Genomic DNA, 18,800 nt, shown 5'->3' on the forward strand with positions numbered 1-18,800 from the left:
TTTGAATGACCCTTTATTCATTTCAATGCATTGTTAATTCTGAAGTTGAACGATGATGACGCTTTAAATGTCAGCACTGGACTATTTCACTCCTGATCAAAGTACACAAGAAAGAGGAAAGAGAATGTGATTTTAACGATATACAGTGAGCAGAGTTTCTTTCTAGGTGGAGCTTAGGAAAAACACCACTGTTCCCTGCCTCCCTCCCAAAAAAATGTTGCTGCTTTTAGCACTTTACATTATTCTCTTTCACTGAAGCTCAGCAGTTTATTCAGAATCAAGCTGTGCACACAACTAACTACTACCACTAATCGACATTACCCATATCTTTACTCACCCACCCCTTCTATTATTCATCACACATTTGTTATACATTGTCTTAAATTAGTCTGCAAGTTCTTTAAGGCCAGGATTGGAGCTAGTAAAAACTTTGGGAATTGCACACATCTCTATTTTATTAACATTTTGTTTGTTGATGTATTTATTGCAGCTTTATAGGTGTGTTGTGTGATTTATTTGTTTGTTAAAAGAAAACTCCACAATCAGGAGAGGGAGGATTTTTTTTTCCCCTTTCCCAATATCCCTTCCCTCACTTCTTCATGGACAAAATGGGAAAGAAAAGGAATGATGAAGGGAAAAAAGGAAAAGGAGAATTGGGAAGAACAACAGGGAGAGAATGAGGAGAAAAACAAATATGTCTACTATAATTGGTATGTGTGATAGCGCAGATACGCCTACATGGGCAGCAATCTTTAATCTAGCTAGAGTGAGTACCAATAGCAATGGAGCTGTCAGATTACAGGATTCGGTCTGGGCTGCCCACCTGGGACCCTAAGTGCACATGCAGTGAGCGAGCCTGTTCTGAAGCCCAGAGTGCTGCAGTTTCCCTGCTATTAGTACCCAAGCTAGGTAGATTAAAGTTTGCTTGGGTATGCAGCATGTGGAGACAATAATGATAGGAGATATACCTATCTCCTAGAACTGGAAGGGACCTTGAAAGGTCATAGAGTCCAGCTCCCTGCCTTCACTAGCAGGACCAAGTACTGATTTTTGCCCCAGATCCCTAAATGGCCTCCTCAAGGCCTGAGCTCACAACTCTGGGTTTAGCAGGCCAATGCTCAAACCACTGAGTTATCCCTTCCACACCTCTGACTGCAGCATAGCCAGAGGAAATATAATTAAGGTGCTCACTAAATTTTTGGAACAAATAAAACAAAATTTTGACCAGCTCTAATAGAGAGCACACCTTTTTATGTGTTTGTATGGAGTCCAACGGAAAAGATTCCCCATTCTCAAGGGAACACCCTGAGAGTGCTACCACAATACAAATGTTAAATAAACCTGCAGTTAATGTAATGATCAGTTATTTTGTGGATTGATTATTTGTGGTAAAGAGTGAACTGGAGGATCAAGGTCTCATACCCTCTTACCAGAGAAGTGGTGCTGCAGTAGCCAGTTCCTTTTCAATATGCCATTTTAATCCTTTTACTCATTTTATTGGAAATCAGATACCAAATTACAAAGACACAGACAGTTAAATAAACAATAATAGTGATGAATTAAGTTTCAAGATAGATTGAGATCTGGGGAGGGAGGGGGAAAAGAAGATGACTCAATATACATAAATCCACAATGGTAAAAAAGTAAAAAAATCCCTGAATAAACCTGAACCAAATCACATGAACTACAATAGAAAGCATTGATCTTTATGCTAAGACTCAAAATGCTATCTTAGATACAAACTTTTTTTTTTTTAAATACATTTGTCTGATAGATAGACCCATAGGACAAGATTTTCACAACTGGATGCCTAAAGTTGGGCTATAGAGTCCATATTTAGATGCTTTTAGTGGCCAGATTTTCACAAGTGCAGAGCACTAACAAATTCCCAGTGAAGTCAATGGAGATACACCAGGAACTAACATCATCCAAACACTGGGCTCAAACTGTTTGAGGTCTTTCAAGTTTTGCATAATTATTTTTAAGGTTATGGAAATAAGATTATCCATGACTGTTTTCAAAGATTTATCCTTCCTACTCTCAAAGTGGTCTTTGATCTCTTTTAAAGTTCCCAGGGGAACATCATTTCTTAAACAACAATATCAAACAATATGAATGACATGCATGTGCAACCCAAATGATAAATGTCCTCATAAATAACCTCAATACTTGCTTACTCCCATACCCAACCTTTCTTATACACAGACAAGGGCTCCCACAGCCAGTGCTGGCACCATAAGACTTCCCTTAGAACTCTAGGAACCTCAAAAGACCCCAAAGGCACCCAGCCTTCCTAAAGGACTTGAGGGAAAGAGGAGGAGGAAATACAGTTCCAGGAGACATCTGATAAGACAGAGGTGAAGGTTGTTTACTTCCCCAGGCAAAAGATATCTAAAATCTTGGAGGAAGAGTTAAGTTGAGCAGAGGAAATGCAACATAGGGTAATGGGTTCTCTGATCTGAGAGTGGAGTGTTGGAATAGGTGAGGGTGCATGTTATACTCTGTTTTAAAGGTCCAAGTATTAGTCACTATTAAAACCTCTGAACCTAACTACTGCATTATTCACATGTGCCTGTTTATCTAATACTTAATACTCCCAAATACTTGGGGGGAAAAGCCCAGTTATGATCACATGAGATGGATATATCTGCATCTTAGACTGGGGGTACCTCTGAGGGGGACAGAGAACATACACAACTATCTACAGTGACATCACTAGAAACCTGAGAAGAAAATGAATAAATAGTAACTTCAAAGCTGAGGATACTGTGGTGGAAGGGGAGGCAAGAATGAGACTAAGTAGTGTCAGACTTCTTTACAATTTGACATCCAACTTCTCAAGTGGCTAAAAGTTTTAAAATGCAAAGGGATACGGATCACTTAAAAAAATAAAATCACATTTGTTTTTACCATTCAGAAAACAAGATGGATGAAAACAAAATAATTTGAGGCTATGTACAGTCATGGGCCAAAGTTTGCAAAAGATGTGCCCACATTTATATTTTAAACCCATATTTAAGCACCTAAATATATGACCTGATTTGCAAAAGAGCCAAGCACCAGCTGCACAATGACTTCAATGGGCACGTTTGAAATCAGTGGGTGATGTTGGGTGCTCAGTACTTTTGAAAATGAGGCCACGGTAGGTGGCTAAATAGGGAAGTAAGAGACTAATTAGGTATTATAAATCTTGGCCTTGAAGCCTTAAAACTCTACCTTTCCTGTGAAGAGGAAAGACAAATCCTGTAGGACAAGAGGTGATTTAGGACTCCAGGACTATAATGTTTGAATTCTATTTTTGCTGAAGTTCTTGTGTATTAAATCTAGCTTCCACAGAAGGAAATAAGACAGAAAACACCAGTACAGCTTAATGGGAATCAAGCTATCCAGACTTCCTTTATATATTTTTTCTTGAAGGAAAGTGCTTTTATTAAGTCTTCTTTTAATAGGTAGGAACTCTTATTAAATCAACTTTAAAACTATTTTTCCTGCTCTCTTCCCAGAAGGCACATGCCACTGCTAATTGAGTGAAGCTTTTAAAAAAATTGACACTTTATCCCTGAACAAAGATTACATGCACACTAAGTTGTAATCCTTGGCTTTGCAATATTGCTTTACGAGGTTAAGAAGATGAAGGTTCATTGCTTTTAATCCCCACCATGATTTACGAGGCTCTGGGTATCCTTTCCCCAGAGCATCTACAACTGTGTGGTTGTTCCGCCTGCTGCTTAAATTACAGAGACATCTGCAAAGTAAATTATGGATTGTTGTCTTACAGCCGAGCTGCCTCTTCATCTCTTCTGCAATATTTCTTTGATTGTAACAAGAGGATTTTACATTTTACCTTGTTTGCTTACTCTGTTTGTTTCTCCCCAGAGTGGGTGATATTATGATGACCTGGATTACTGCCTGTCATGCTAACTTTCAAACATTACTACAGCTGTAAAAGCAGTAAGTGGGTGGGAGCTGAAATCACCCTGCCTTTTTTATTTAAAGCTCTTAAAAGTTCACAAATCTAGTACTGATTTTCCTAAACTTAACAGAGAATTCTGTGACCAAAGGACCATTTGAATGTTCTGCATCTATACACAACATCTTTCTGTTGCCCTGACTGATCTAAACTATTATTTCAATATTAGAATTGCACACACACACACCCCCCTTATCCCTCCAAAAATATATGTACTCCTATATCAATGCATATACACATATTATATGCTTGTGTATGTTTATATGAGTATACACATCTGTAAGTTAACCTATACCATATTGTGAATGTTTGAAACCTAGCTGTCTAAATGTAGGCATCTAAAAGCTACATTTGTACACTTAAATAAGTGACTTGAATTTGCGAGGATGCTGAGCACCTGCACCCCTTTGATATGACAGTTGTGAGTGCTCAATACCTGACAAATGGACACCTTGTTTCAATGGTTACATATTGATTTATAGCCTAATTTTAGGAATAAAAGTGTTGGAAATTTGTTATGATGAATATACACATTTGATGCGCTTCTCCTAGTAGGCTTAAGGGGACTGAGGTACACAAGCATTCAAATCTCTAGTGAAAAGACGACTTCAGTTTTGCTTGCAAATAAGTGCTGACAGTCTCCATGCTGAAATAGCCAACTGCACTTCCCTTCTCTTATTTGTTCTTTATATTTGTTATCTTTTGTAGATGAATCATGATTCCTGATAAGCATGCACTGTCAAGTCTTGACACAAACAGCACTAGAAAAATGTCTAGTGCCATGTTGTCTACCAACATTTCCTAAGAGGCATGATTTGTAATTCCAACTCTAATCCCACTGTCAAAAAATTAAGCAAGCAAAGTAAACCACACAGTAATAAGTTACCTAGGGCATTCTCATGAGGCAGGAAATGTATTTTCAACAGCTAATAGCACAACATGCTCCTGGAACACAACTACCAAAAAAACTAATCAAGATGTTGATGGTACTAAATATCAGAAGCTTAAATTATGCATCAGGAAAGAGAACTATCAAGGTATGGGACCTCTGTATTATATCACCAGGTCTGTTTTGATTTGACATACACAACACTGTCCCATGAGGAGACACACATAGGGACATATGGCAATTTTATTATATTGCTGTTCTCAAAGGATTCTAAATGGAGATAGAGCTGAACCAAAATCAGGGTTCCAGATAGTCCCAAACTTGGAGTGTTTGAGATTTTTCATCAGAATTGTGTGGCCCAGACTCACTGATGAATTCAAAGTATTACACATACTACATACTGTGCATTCAGAAGAGTTATTGAAATGCAGCTGCCTCCGTGGCAGAATGTGGCATCTGTAACACCATTACCACTCAACTCTTTAGGACAGAATGTGAAGTACATACTATCGAATGGCAACTACGAGAGGTTTAGACATACAGAATGGCATTACGCAATATGGCATTTGGGCAGGCCACCATGCCAAATATCTTACTGTGAAGACAAATACAAGGATTATTTAATTACCAAAACCATCAGGTCCTTAGTTTTGCATCCCATCCAAATGATGGCACATCCAACATCACACTGTCCCCAGCGCTGTGCTCAGACTGCGATATAGTACTGCTTCTGAGGGAAGACGGACACCTATTGAACCTTCCCTCTTCATGTAGGAATTCCTTGAAGATATCCCATCCAATGCTGACCTGGCTGAATCTTACTTTCCTCATTACATTGAACAGAAGCACAAACCAAGGTGGTATGACTGCAAATATCCCACATTACAAATGTAACTCAACTACTCTTCCCCACACACACCCCTCACTCTCTTTGCTGAATGAATTGTTCACTAGACCAAACGGCTAATCTAAAATTGATTGTCATCTCCTGGGGATTGAGATGCAGACTCCAAATTTATTTTGATTTCACCTTCAGAGTGCATAATATAACTGCCATCACACATATGACAGCAATGCTTAAAACCAGCTACCTCCATCTGGTCTGAATTTTAAATAAGTATGGAACATTATCAATGGTCCTCATTCCCCAGCATTTGATTCCTGACATCAATAAAGGAAGAGAAGCTTGGCGTTGGATTCCACAATTGATCTAGACAGTAGCATATTAATATTAATAAACATGAGGGAGCCTGTGACATTGTCTTCTTTTCCTCTCTGAAAGAGCTTTTACTGAGGTATGACTTTGAAATAAGGCATCTCATTTGACAAAAGTAATACTCTGCAATTACGAGGAAAAAAACATTATAAAAGTGAAGCTCAAAAAAAGAAAAATGAATTTTTGTCCTTTAAGAGGCACTGAGCAGGCTGTAAAAGGACTTTCATTTCCTCCAATCTGCATGTAAATTGAAACAGTCTGAAATGCATGACATACAGTACAGGCATCTGTAAATATAATTCTGTGAGCAGAACTGGTCATTTTTACAAGACTCCGGTTTGAACAGAATATTTCTTTTGAGACTTGCACCAAACACACTATAATATCTGGATTCTTCTTTCTTGGTTTTATGTAGCAAAAACTGGCTTGACTTTATATACAAACAAAATTGAAAAAAAAATTGCATTTTAAACCACAAATTAAATGGATTTGTTTTAGAAAGAATAATTTCATTTAGCACAGGTTTCCAGCAGGTGATGCAGAGATCTATAAAATAGAAGAGTCTACCTGTGATTATGTTGCCACATCATCCAAGATCTTAGAGAAGTACAGTTCAGTCCTTAGCTGGCCTCATTCTCCAAAGTCATCACTTGGTTAGTCACTAAAATCTGCCAAAGCAAACATACAAAAAGAAAAAGTAAAATATTTAATGTCAACAGTTTATGTTTAATGCATGAAGTAACAAATATCTGATTAAAAACTCAGTCCTATGGAGGGGGGAAACAAAAAATTACAGCTGCATTTTTTTCTCTGGATCTTAAGCGTGAGGGGGAGTGGTTCCTTGAGATATGTGGACTCCAGCTAAGAAAACATGCAAAAGCACTGACGTGCCTGTATGTCTAACAAGCTGCCTAAAAACCTGTTGGATTTCTATTGCCAATGCCCATTACTGAAGATCACGATGCTAGGAAACCTGTGATAATGTAGATTCACTGTTACGTCTGTATTTCCTTCATGCCAACTATTATTCATCTCAGCATGAAAATAAACATACAATGATTTATCTAATGGATGGCACAGTGATGACATGAGTTAATTGCATATTTAGTGTGAAATGCTGTGTTAACGTTCTGATTGTTTTGAAGTTAAACTGTGTAACCACTATGATTTAGTTCAGAATCACATACTGACTTAACTAGTGCACCGCTGGACTGAAGATGTAATTAAAAAGCCTATAATGGGGTAAGTAACACAGCAAGGTCATGTTGCTCTCTCATTTTCGGAGCTCTGGCTTCAAAGCTGAAAGAATTAATAAGGCACGAGTGAAATACTTTAGACAGAGTCTTGTGATTATTATAGGATTGACAATGTGCTTAATATTGTAAAAGACTAAGTGCCCACCCCTGAGATTTTGATGATCTAGAGGACAGAGAAAGACAGACAAGTCACAATGGTAAATGTAAAAGAAATTACCCAAGATATGTTGATAATGTTTTTAAATAATGTACACACTGGCTACTTCTGCATGGGTGTATTCCAACACCAGAAAAAAAAATGGTCATGGAGGATAAGGCTTAAGTGGCTTAGCTGAGTTGTGGGACATTCATAGCACCATCCCAAACTATGCCTAATGCTAAGCAAGAATATCAGTTTCTGACTTCCATGAACACCACCCTGTTAAAAGTTAGAGTCACATCCCCAAGAAGTTAGAGTTATTTTACTGCAAAAAAATCAATAAACAGTGCAGTGATGACCAAATAGCATAAGCACCAAAATGGGGAAATTGACATTCTCTTGTGGAAAAAAAGAGAACAGCATAACCATTGGAACTTCTTAAAGGCACTGGCAACTGAACAACTCTACTAGTGTTCTGTTCCTGCACTCCGTCACTGGATGCAAGGCTAATCAGTTTCACTACATTACCAATACAACAAGAAACCTCGGGGGTAAAATCATGGTGCAGCTGAAGTCAATAGGAGTTTTGCTATTGACTTAATCAGAGTAGGATCCTTCATCAATTTATTGTTCAGTTGTTAGTGCACTGGAGTCACTGAAGGAAAATGAAATGAAAAAGAGAAACAGAGAACAGAAAGGAGTAGAAAAGAAAAAGAAAGTGAAAGAAACAAAACCCACAAGAACTAAGGCTGAGAGAAAAATAATGAAAGACTGTGAATGCCCAGGTGAAAAGAGGAAAGATACAAAGACAGAAGTAGAATTGAGCTGACAAGCAACTTTTCACCTTCTACCTTTGGTATCCCATGTAATTTTAGCATGATAGAAAATGTTGATTACTAGATCACACTGTCCATCAATACACGTACAACACTGGCATAAACATGCACACAGCAAAAATAGTTAATCTATGCATACAAATATATACAGCAGTGGTTTTCAGCCTGTGGTCTGTGGAACCCTTGGGGGTTCACAGACTATGTGTAATATTTCCAAAGGGGTCCGCCCCTCCATTCAAAATTTTTTAAGGGTCCGCAAATGAAAAAGGTTGAAACCTACTGACATAGTATAGGCAGAAAAAGAGAAGTAAACTACCACAAATCTAGCTATATTTTAAAAATATGCATTTTATTACATAGCATTCTACTGTCTTAGAGAGCTAATTATGCATTTATAAATACAAAGCCTAATTTTGCAGTCCTTACTTGGGCTATATTCCCACTGATTTCATCACTGAGCCCATAAGAGGCAATCCATCTTCTGTGTATGGTTATCAATACCATGCCATTTAAACAAAAGCTAGCACCAAAATGTCCATTGGTTTCACTGGAAGCAGGACTGGGTCCCAAATGATTTGTTTGTAATTTTGTATGCCATGTTGTTGTAGCCATGTTGATCTCAGTATATTAGAGAGACAAGGTGGGTGAGGCAATCTCTTTTATTGGACCAACTTCTGTTGGTGAGCAAGACAAGCTTTTGAGCTTACACTGAGCTCTTCTTCAGGTCTGGTAAACATACTCTGAGCGTCACAGCTAAATACAAGGTGGAACAGATTTAGCTGTCAGTACATTTCCTAGACCTGAAGAAGAGTTCTGTGTAAGCTCAAAACTTTGTCTCTCTCATCAACCAACATTGTTCCAATAAATGATATTAACTCACCCACCTTGTTTGTAATTTTGCCATTAACTTATAACTTCAAATTAAACCTCAGTTTATTTGGCCTGGTAGTGTTCACTTAAGTGAGAATAAAGTCCCTTTACTGCAGGAAGTGCTGGGAGAAATTCTATGGACTATGTTATGAAAGATGACAGACCAGATGACCAGTGATCCCTTCTACTTTCAAAAAGTCTCTGAATCTAATACAAAAAAAGTAATAGGAGAGCCAAATCTAGAACTGGTCAGAAAATACCAATTTGTGGAACTCAAGATGTTCTCTTGGAAACACAAAAGTCCTTGAAAACCATGAAAATATTGCTTCTAACCTAGGTTTGGCTCCCAGCCCTGCAGCTGGAAGCCTATAAACTTTAGAAATCCCAGCTCCAACTAGCGCTCTCAGGGATTTCAAGCTCCCTATTGTTGGCTCCAGGAGCCTGTCTGGCCTGAAAGCCATGGCTCTCATGATCTAGGCACCACACCAGGATGTCTGGAAACCCTTTGAAACCTGATGTAAGCTAGGGATCTCAGGGCTCCTCAGGCCAAACTCTCAGGGTAGCTGGTTTTTCAGGTTGCACAATCTGGACAGGCCTAGTAAGCCCACTGGTCCAGGAGTTTGGAATCCAGGGGATCTATGGCCCTGGGGCAGTGCGAATGACTGGGCTGCCCAAGAGGCATGGACCCTGAGATCCACAAGAGCTGCTGAAATGATTCTTGTGAGATTCAGTGCTGCCCAGTAGCGAATAGCAGCAGTAAGCCTGACATGAATTATGTCAATTTCACTGAGCAGCTCTTTTCAGAAACATTGTTTCTGGTTTTCAGAAGAAAAATATTTTTGAATGTCCTCTTCATGGAACGTTTCAAAATGACAATTTTTCCTGAAAACTGGAAGTTCAGAATTTCAACAAGCTCTTGCCATGTCCTGCTCACCTTGCTCATGAGACATCCTATTGACTTCAATGTTAAAGCAAGAAGGATTTGGATGTCAAGTTTTTACTCCCAGAAAAAAAAAATGTTTTTCTTTTTAACAATTTACTGGTGACCCTGCAAAATTCTCTAACTCACATTAAAACGTGAACATGTTTAGAAGAAGTAAAAAAGAAACCTTCAGAAGCTCTTTGTTTCTCAGAATCTGTCACATGACAGAAAGTGACAAAAAACTCCTTTGATCTGTCTACTGTAGTTTTGCCTTTGCAGGCTTTACATCTGATCTGCTGAAACATGCATGCGTGTGCACACCCACACATTGAATTTTCACTTTCACTTTTCCACTGCAGTCAGAAGTCATCAGAAGTTCTCCTAACAAATTTATACAGTAATAATATAAACTTTTTTCTCATCGTGTCAGTGTCATGTACTATTGATCTGGGCTTTGTATCAGCAATATTAACTTCCTCGATCAATAACTCTTGATATCAGTTAAAAACAGAAGTCAAAAATTTTGCTTAGGGTTACACACACTACACTATTCTTAAGAGATACTGTGGCTGCTGATGTGGAAGATGGATATGTGTACTAATATACAAATGAATATTATAATACTGGAATTTTGAAAGCCAGAAAATATTTAGATTTTTAGCATTAACATTGAAAACCCTTATTTTTTAAAATTAGTTTTAACATACAGTGAGTGCACGGTCCCATTTGTTTTCTGCTTGGCACTTTCTACTGAAAAATACTGACAACTGGAAAGAGATTAGAGTGATTTATATTGCCAAATAAAGACTTCTTTGGTACTGTAGTACTGATTTTTTTTATTAGTTACATTGATTTAATTTAAAAAAATCTTGTTTCTAACTATTCAGTTTGCCTAGCTGGAGGAAAAGACGAGCACACACAATATAATGTATGGTTTGGTTTTATTATCAAGTCTAGACTGTGACTTAGAACTATGCTGCTTGAATACACCAGAAAATACTCATGACCACAGGGAAGTTTAGAAAAACCATTTACAAAACAAAGTTAATGCTGTCAAGATTGTTATCCCCCAGGAAACTGAAGGAGAAATCTTGTTGAACCAAATGATATAGAACCTGAATACTTGGCAGAACACTCTGCCATTTGAATTAGAATTTTTTTTTTTAAACAAGACAATTAACTGGTGGCCATCTACCTTAGACTAGATCAAATTACAGTTCTCTACTCTATCCTTTCTGCTTGACATATCTGGGACTCCATTAAAGCTTCTAACAATTAATGAGAGCTGGAATGTTTATTCAGGATATACACTATAAACAGAATAAATGGACAGAGATTAGGGATGAGCAAAAAAGGGGCCCTCCAATCAGTACCTTTTTGGCTGAATTCCTTGACACATACCACCTACAATGGTTGAAGATTGGAAATGAAATTGGAAGAGGACTGTTTACTTGTTTGAGTGAAAACCAAATCTTACATAAACTACTATTATTTAAAATATTATACTCCAGAATGGTGTAAAACACATTCAAACTCATGATCTTGTACGTCTGCCAACAGCCTTGAAGAGATGAATGTCCCAGACAAAGGCCTGGGACTGTTGATAGGTATCTACTCCACAGTTTCTGTTGTCTCGTCCACTCCAAGATTTAAAAAAACAAACAAACACACATACACAAGTGCCACCAGCTTTTGTATTCTAGCGCTTGTTCCTGAACAGCCACAGCATGGTGCATTAATTAAGACAATCTCCATACATGAACAGCCTGACAGGTGTTATGGGAAGAGAAGTGGCCATATGTTCCAGACACTTGAGGACAAACCAAACTAGACCTCTGCACTTGGTGCTCAGAATGATCGTCAGAAGGGAGTCACAGTACACATGAACAGAACGAGTGAACAGTGAAAGTTTATGTTGATTCACATATATAAGAGACAACTATCCAGGAGAGAAAGAAAGACAGGTCATTTATTACTTTTAGCCCTAATCTTGCTGTTTTTGATGTCACATCGACCTGGCTGCAGTCTTAAAATAAAGATAAAGTAAAAATCTGACAAACATTAGTATCCTGTGCTTCAGATCAGAACTTTAAAACTAGAAAGATTAGATAAGTAATGTGTTGATAATCCAAAAGAATGATCAACACATACCGGGATATTGTCAGTCTTACTGTAATCAAACAAAGGGAAAAATACACACACACACACACACACACACACACACAGAGGACCTATCACAATACTCCTGGAAGTTTAGAAGATGAGGCACATTACTGTAGTCATTTCAAATAAATCAAATAATAAATCATTATTAGTGGATGAGTGACTAGGAAATACAATCTCATAAAAGATATGGACCTATGAATAATGTAGATTAAAAGGACCTCACATTGTTTGATTATAGATGCATATAAATATATTGCACTCTGGTTGGATTAATTATTTATCGGGCAATTCACTTGTCCACCTCTTAGATGCATTCACTTCTGCTGTATTATTTGTGGGACTGGCATTCCAGCTTGCAGTCTTTGTCAAGTCCTTGTGCACCAGCATGTATTCTTCATAAAGGAAAGACTTTCAACTAAGGTAAAGATGGTCTTTTTGTACCCATCATGCTTATATGCAAAATCAGTTGAGGACAGACTGTGATCATAGACTGAAAGGCTTTTCCCTCCTTTACTTTACTAAATCATCATCTTGAGACTGATCTTATCTAACATTGTCATGTAATGAATTTGGCACAAAAAGTGGGAGTGTACTAACAAAATTTGCAGGTGACCCAAAATTGGGAGGTGCATTGCCAATATGGAGGAGGACTTGAATTTCAAACAAGAACATTTGGATGACTTTGAAAACTGGAGTAATAGAAATAGGATGAAATTTAATAGTGTAAAGTGCAAGGTCATGCACTTGGGGACTAACAACAAGATTTTTTTTACTATAAGATGTGAACATATCACTTGGAAGCAACAGTGGAGAAAGGCCTGGGTGCATTGGTCATATCACAAGATGACTATCAGCTGCTAATGTTATATGGCTGTGAAAAAGGCTAATCCAATCCTAAGATACATCAAGTGAGGTATTTCCAGTAGAGATAGGGAAGTGTTAGTGATATCATAAAAGGAACTGGCGAGTCCTCATCTGGAATATCATGTGCAGTTCTGGTCTCTAGTGTTTAGGAAAGATTAATACAAACTGGAACAGATGCAGAGAAGGGCTACTAGGCTGATCAGAGGAATGGAAAACCTACTTTATGAGAGAAAACTCAAGAGTTTAGCTTGTTTAGGCTAAGCAAAGGAAGGTGGAGGGGAGATATGATTGGTCTCCATAAATACATTACAGGAAGAAACACCAGGGAAGGAGAGGAAATATTAAGTTAAGGGCCAGTGCTGGCATAAGAACAAATGGATATAAACTGGCCAAAATGAATTTAAGCTTGAAATTAAAGAAGAGTGGAGGCAAAATACCTAACTTGTTTCAAGACTGAATTTAATAAGTTTATGGAGAGGATGGTATGATGAAATTGCCCACAATGGCACAGGGCCTATCTGAAACTGCAAAGCACATTGCAGAGAAATGGACTTCCATTGGGGGTTTATTTTATAAATATACACTCACACAAAGATGTGGTGAGGAACAGTTAAAATGTTGTCATATTTGCGCCTCCAAAAATCAATACATAAATCACACTTACTCTTCTGCCAGGGCCTCATTCTCTCCCTAACAAAATTAATAGCAAAGCTCCCAGTGGCTTCAAAGGTACAAAATCAGGCTTTGGAAGCGCTTTCCCACACTGCTCCTATCAACACAGTCCCTCCCCTCTTTTTTTTGTTGCTATTTCTTCTGTGATTAGTAGGTTGCAACAGTGCTTTCTGTTGCAGGTGCACTTCAGCTAAATTAGACCTTGGTTACTAAAGCAACATGTTTTGTATGATATAGAGCAGCCATGGCTGCTCATGTTTTCATTCTTGGCCATATAAAAAGGCATCTCTCCAAAATGTATGGTTTTATTCACAAAATTCTGTAGAATTCTTAGAAGAGAAAGGTTTTTAAAAGTATCTTTCTGCCTGTAGGTAAATACTGCAGTTGCAGTAATATCTGGTCCATACTGTCCTTTTGTTTTGAAGGAACTTCTATAGTAGTAAGTATTGCTCCATTAAACTTTTTTTTTTTTTTTTTTAACCTTTCACCATAGGTGAAAACTTATCACTTTTTGCTCTCCTCTGGACTATCTCCAATTTATCCACATCTTTTCTAAAATGTGGTACCCAGAACTGGACACAGTATTCCAACTGAGGCCTCACCACAGCTGAGTAGAGTGAGACAACTACGTCTGACGTCTTACAAATAACACTCTTGAATGATATTAGCCTTTTTAAAAAAATGCATCACATTGCTGACTAATATTCACTTTATGTTCCACTATAACCCTCAGATCCTTTCAGCAGTACTACCAGCTGGCCAGTTATTCCCCATTTTGTTATTGTGAATTTGATTTTTCCTTCCTAGGTGAAGTTTTTTGCACTTTACTGAATTCCAGCTCATTGATTTCAGACCAATTCTCCAATTTGTCAAGGTTATGTTAAATTCTAATCCTGTCCTCCAAATTGCTTGCATCCCCTCCCAGCTTAGTGTCCTCTGCAAATTTTACAAGCATACTCTCCACTCTGTAATTTAATTCATAATATGTCAGGAGTCATATAATACCCACAGGCCTGCTGGCATTCATAGAACCACAGTGTGCGGTGTTTAAATGACTGAGGGCTATGTTTGTCCCATTCTTTTTACTCCTTTCTGAATGAAACTTGGCTTCAGTTCCTACCTCCCAAGCTGGGTCATCTTTTTTCATCCTTTTCACTTCTGTTTGAATGCAACTTGGCTATTTTGGTCACATCCATTTCTCCTAAACCATGTTTAGATCTTTTCATCTACTCTCTCACTTTCAAAATGGCCTGCTAACTAATGGTAACTGGGGAGAACATTTACTAAGGCCTCCTTGAAACATGGGTTGCACTATTGCTCAAACAAACTGACATTTCAGTCACTGTATGACTTGTATCATGTGTACAAACCCTTAATTTAATTAATAATTGGAGATATACCTATCTCCTAGAACTGGAAGGGACCTTGAAAGTTCATTAAGTCTAACCCCCTGCCTTCATTGGAGCAAGTACTGATTTTTGCCACAAATTCCTAAATGGGCCCCTCAAGGATTGAATTCACAACCCTGAGCTTAGCAGGCCAATGCCCAAACCACTGAGCTATCCCTCTGCCTTTATGCATAATGATTTGGAATCTATTGTCTAATTCACTATTTCCCCCTGGTGATGAAGTGCCTCCCCACACTGTGATCTAAGGTGTTAATAGAGCCCTTGACAGGCTGCTCTGGAGGAAGCCAATCAGAGAGGGGCTGCGATGAGCAGCCAGTCAGGGATGGGCTAGCCCATATAAGAAAGGCTGCAGAACAGAGCAGCTTCAATCACTCCCTGGAGTTGGAGGAGGACTGGTTTCCTTGCAGACTGAAGGCAGCATGCACTCTGGACAGAGCAATGCTGCAGGCAGAGATTCAGGGTATGGCTACACTTGCAGCCGTACAGCGCTGCTGTAGGAGCGCTCCCATGGCAGCGCTTTGAAGTGCGAGTGTGGTCGCAGCGCCAGCGCTGGGAGAGAGCTTTCCCAGTGCTGCAGGTACTCCACCTCTCTGTGAGGATTAGCTTACAGTGCTGGGAGCTGTGCTCACACTGGCGCTTTGCAACACTGTAACTTGCTGCGCTCAAGGGTATGTTTTTTCACACCCCTGAGCGAGAAAGTTGCAGCGCTGTAAAGCGCCAGTGTAGCCAAGGCCTCATGGAGTTAAAAGCAGCTCCTGGCAAGGTACAGGGATTTGAAGGCTAAGGCCCTGAGATGAGGGCAAGGAATGTTGGGGCCATAGGGAAGTGGCCCAGAGAGATCTACAGAGGAGTTGGAGGGGACAAAGCAAGTGGTAGACATCTACAGGGTCCCTGGGCCTGGACCCAGAGTAGTGGGGGGTTTGGGTCCCCCCCTTTTCACCACTGAAGAAGTAGCCAGACAATTAGTTGCAGTTGCCACTGAAGGCAATGGCTGGACAGTGGACTGGAGTTCCCTCAGGAGAGAGGAGAACCAGGTGTAAAACAGCTGGAGGGTTGTGTCCTGAAGCGGATGCCATGGTCCGTGGGATGACTTTGGTCTTGGAGCAGAAGTGATGGTGGCAAGGCATCACCAGAAGAGGGCACGCTGGTGAACAGAGCTAATTTCCAGGACAGCCAGCAGGAGATGCTGCAGTGGTGAGTGAATCTCATCACATCCCCCTTATATGCTACTTTACAAGGCAGCATTTACTTCGCTGGCTAAGCCTTATGGGGCTTTATTACAGGTGGAAACTTGTTTCTTTATCTTCAGAAAAAGAAGGAACATAAAGTTACCATCATTTAGTTAGTTTTGTCCATGCTCACGTGAAGAATCATTCATGGAGTACTTTTTTCTGGCACTTACTTAGTAGTAGCACTTCTTACTGAGGTTTGCAGGCCTCTGCCAAGGACTGGCCAATATACTGAAGGGAATAAGAACAATATTGAGTTACTTTAAAAAACAAACAGCCTAATAACAGTTTTCAAATATATTAAGGGATGTTATAAAGAAGACAGTCAATTCTTCTCTGAAGGTAGAAGAAATAATGGACTTCATGTGCATCGAGAGATTTAGGTTAGGTATTAGGAACAAAACTAACTACAAGGATAGATAAGCACTGGAATAGGCTTCCTCAAGGGAGGTTCTGGAATCCCCATCATTGGAGGTTTTTATGAACAGGTTGAACAAACTACTGCCAGGGTTGGTCTAAGTTTACTTGGTCCTGCCTCAGGACAGAGTATGGGACTTGATGACCTCTCGTTGTTCCTTCCAGCCCTATATTTCTATGATTTTTTTATGTACATGTTTAATTCATTTTAGTGCTAATAGAAGATGCCAATGGTGCAAGAGAACTGGAATTCTCAATTTTTCCTAAAGAACAGCAGCCTGGGTAATAGTTGTGTCAGCATCTGTAAACTAACTGCCAGATACCTCAGCCCTATTTTGGAGGGACTACCTTCTGATAAGGTGATTAAGGCTCCATTGCCCGCTCAATCCTTAAATCTTCTATAATGCTGACAATGGTAGTAGTTATTTTTCCATGTGGATACCAGCTCACTAGGAACTTCAGGGAGACCAATCATACATTCCACATAGCAACTGCAGCACTTTCAGATAGTAATGATTTTCAGTCACCACTGACTTGGCTTGAATTTGAACTACTGACCCAAAGGGCAAAAGCACTCTAGCCATTTCTCAATCTCCTGAGCCACCCAGCTCTTTCTATTATCTTGATTTCCTTTACAAAATTAACACTATAATTTAATCAAATGTTTTGGGTCTGACATTGACTTCATCCCATATCTGCTTCCTATCAAAGATAGGATGGGACAAGAGGGCCTTAAAACAGCTACCACCAATACCTCTTAAGAAATTAAATGCTGACTGCTCAGGCTATGCATGAAGAAAGACGACTGAGAATTCTGTCGATTCACTGTATGGTGCTGTATGTCTTCTTGAAGATGGCAAAACACTTTGCCCTAAGTTTTCAGAAGGGAAAAGTAATGTGGGGTTGTTTCAATGATTGGGTGCCCAACTTGGAACATCAAAAGGGGGATGATTTTCAATGAGTAGCTGCTTGCTACTTTCTAAAAACCAGGCCCTTTTAAAATGTACCTAGTTGGGCACCAGAATACTAACAGATCAAAATAATTACTCTCTCTTTTTGAAAATTTAGCCCACCACATTACTATGGTACTCAACATACGTATAAAATTACCAGATACATGTAAGATGGGAAGTTGATTCTAGACTGGTTCACAAACACCTGATGGTAGTTTACTACATCTTCAGATCAAAACTACTGGGGATTTCTCAGTGTGCATTAATCTCAATCCACTTTTATGCATATGCTAGAGGGAGAAGGCGGCTCTTTTTAAAATTCCACAACCAAAAGGAAGGATTCACTCTGAATATTGCTAAGTGATCTTTCATAAGGTTGATTTATCTCTGGGTCTGAAAATACTTAAGACTTTCATCTTTGGAATTGACCGCATTGTATCAAGTGTAACGTACATTAAAAATATAAATAAGAGGATCATCTACAAGACTCTCCCGGCATGGTCTTCACCCCCCATTCAATTTGTAGTTATAAAAGTTGAACTCTGTACTATATTTAACACATTTTTCAGGAAAAAAAAAAAAAAAAAACAACTTTACAGTGAACATACTTTAGACACATTCCTTTGTAAGATGGGTTCACTTTCCTTCTTGGAAAATGGCTGAGAACATGGTTTTATTTAAATGGGAAACCAAATTATTGAATTCTCCACTCTCTCACCTCTCCCTCTGCAACTGTGTACATACATACTACTGGGACACAGCTTTATCCCAGTTTAAGTAGGGAGTGGAGGATTTTTGTGAGAGATGATACCAAATTTGAAGTATGTTCCTACTGCCAGTTTCCCTATCATTACATTTTATTAATTTGAATTGAGACTGTATGTCAATGAATCATAGAATAAAGCAGCATGTCAAAATAAACAAACAAGTAACTTTAACAGAATTCCCATCAACCTCATTTATTGCAATAAGAAGAACACACAGAATAACAT

The 18,800-nt window shown here is 38.8% G+C and overlaps 1 protein-coding gene across 1 annotated transcript in view; it reads right to left on the reverse strand.

Annotated features, from left to right (window-relative positions):
- The window catches only part of CDH12 (cadherin 12), a 919,272-nt gene that overhangs the window by 616,907 nt on the left and 283,565 nt on the right, over window positions 1-18,800 (reverse strand). Inside the window, exon 2 of the mRNA XM_050937418.1 lies at window positions 6,643-6,743. The gene's annotated coding sequence lies outside the window, so the exon portion shown is untranslated. The remainder of the gene's footprint in view (window positions 1-6,642; window positions 6,744-18,800) is intronic.

The sequence above is a fragment of the Gopherus flavomarginatus genome, chromosome 2 (assembly GCF_025201925.1).
Source record: "Gopherus flavomarginatus isolate rGopFla2 chromosome 2, rGopFla2.mat.asm, whole genome shotgun sequence".
NCBI lineage: Eukaryota > Metazoa > Chordata > Testudines > Testudinidae > Gopherus > Gopherus flavomarginatus.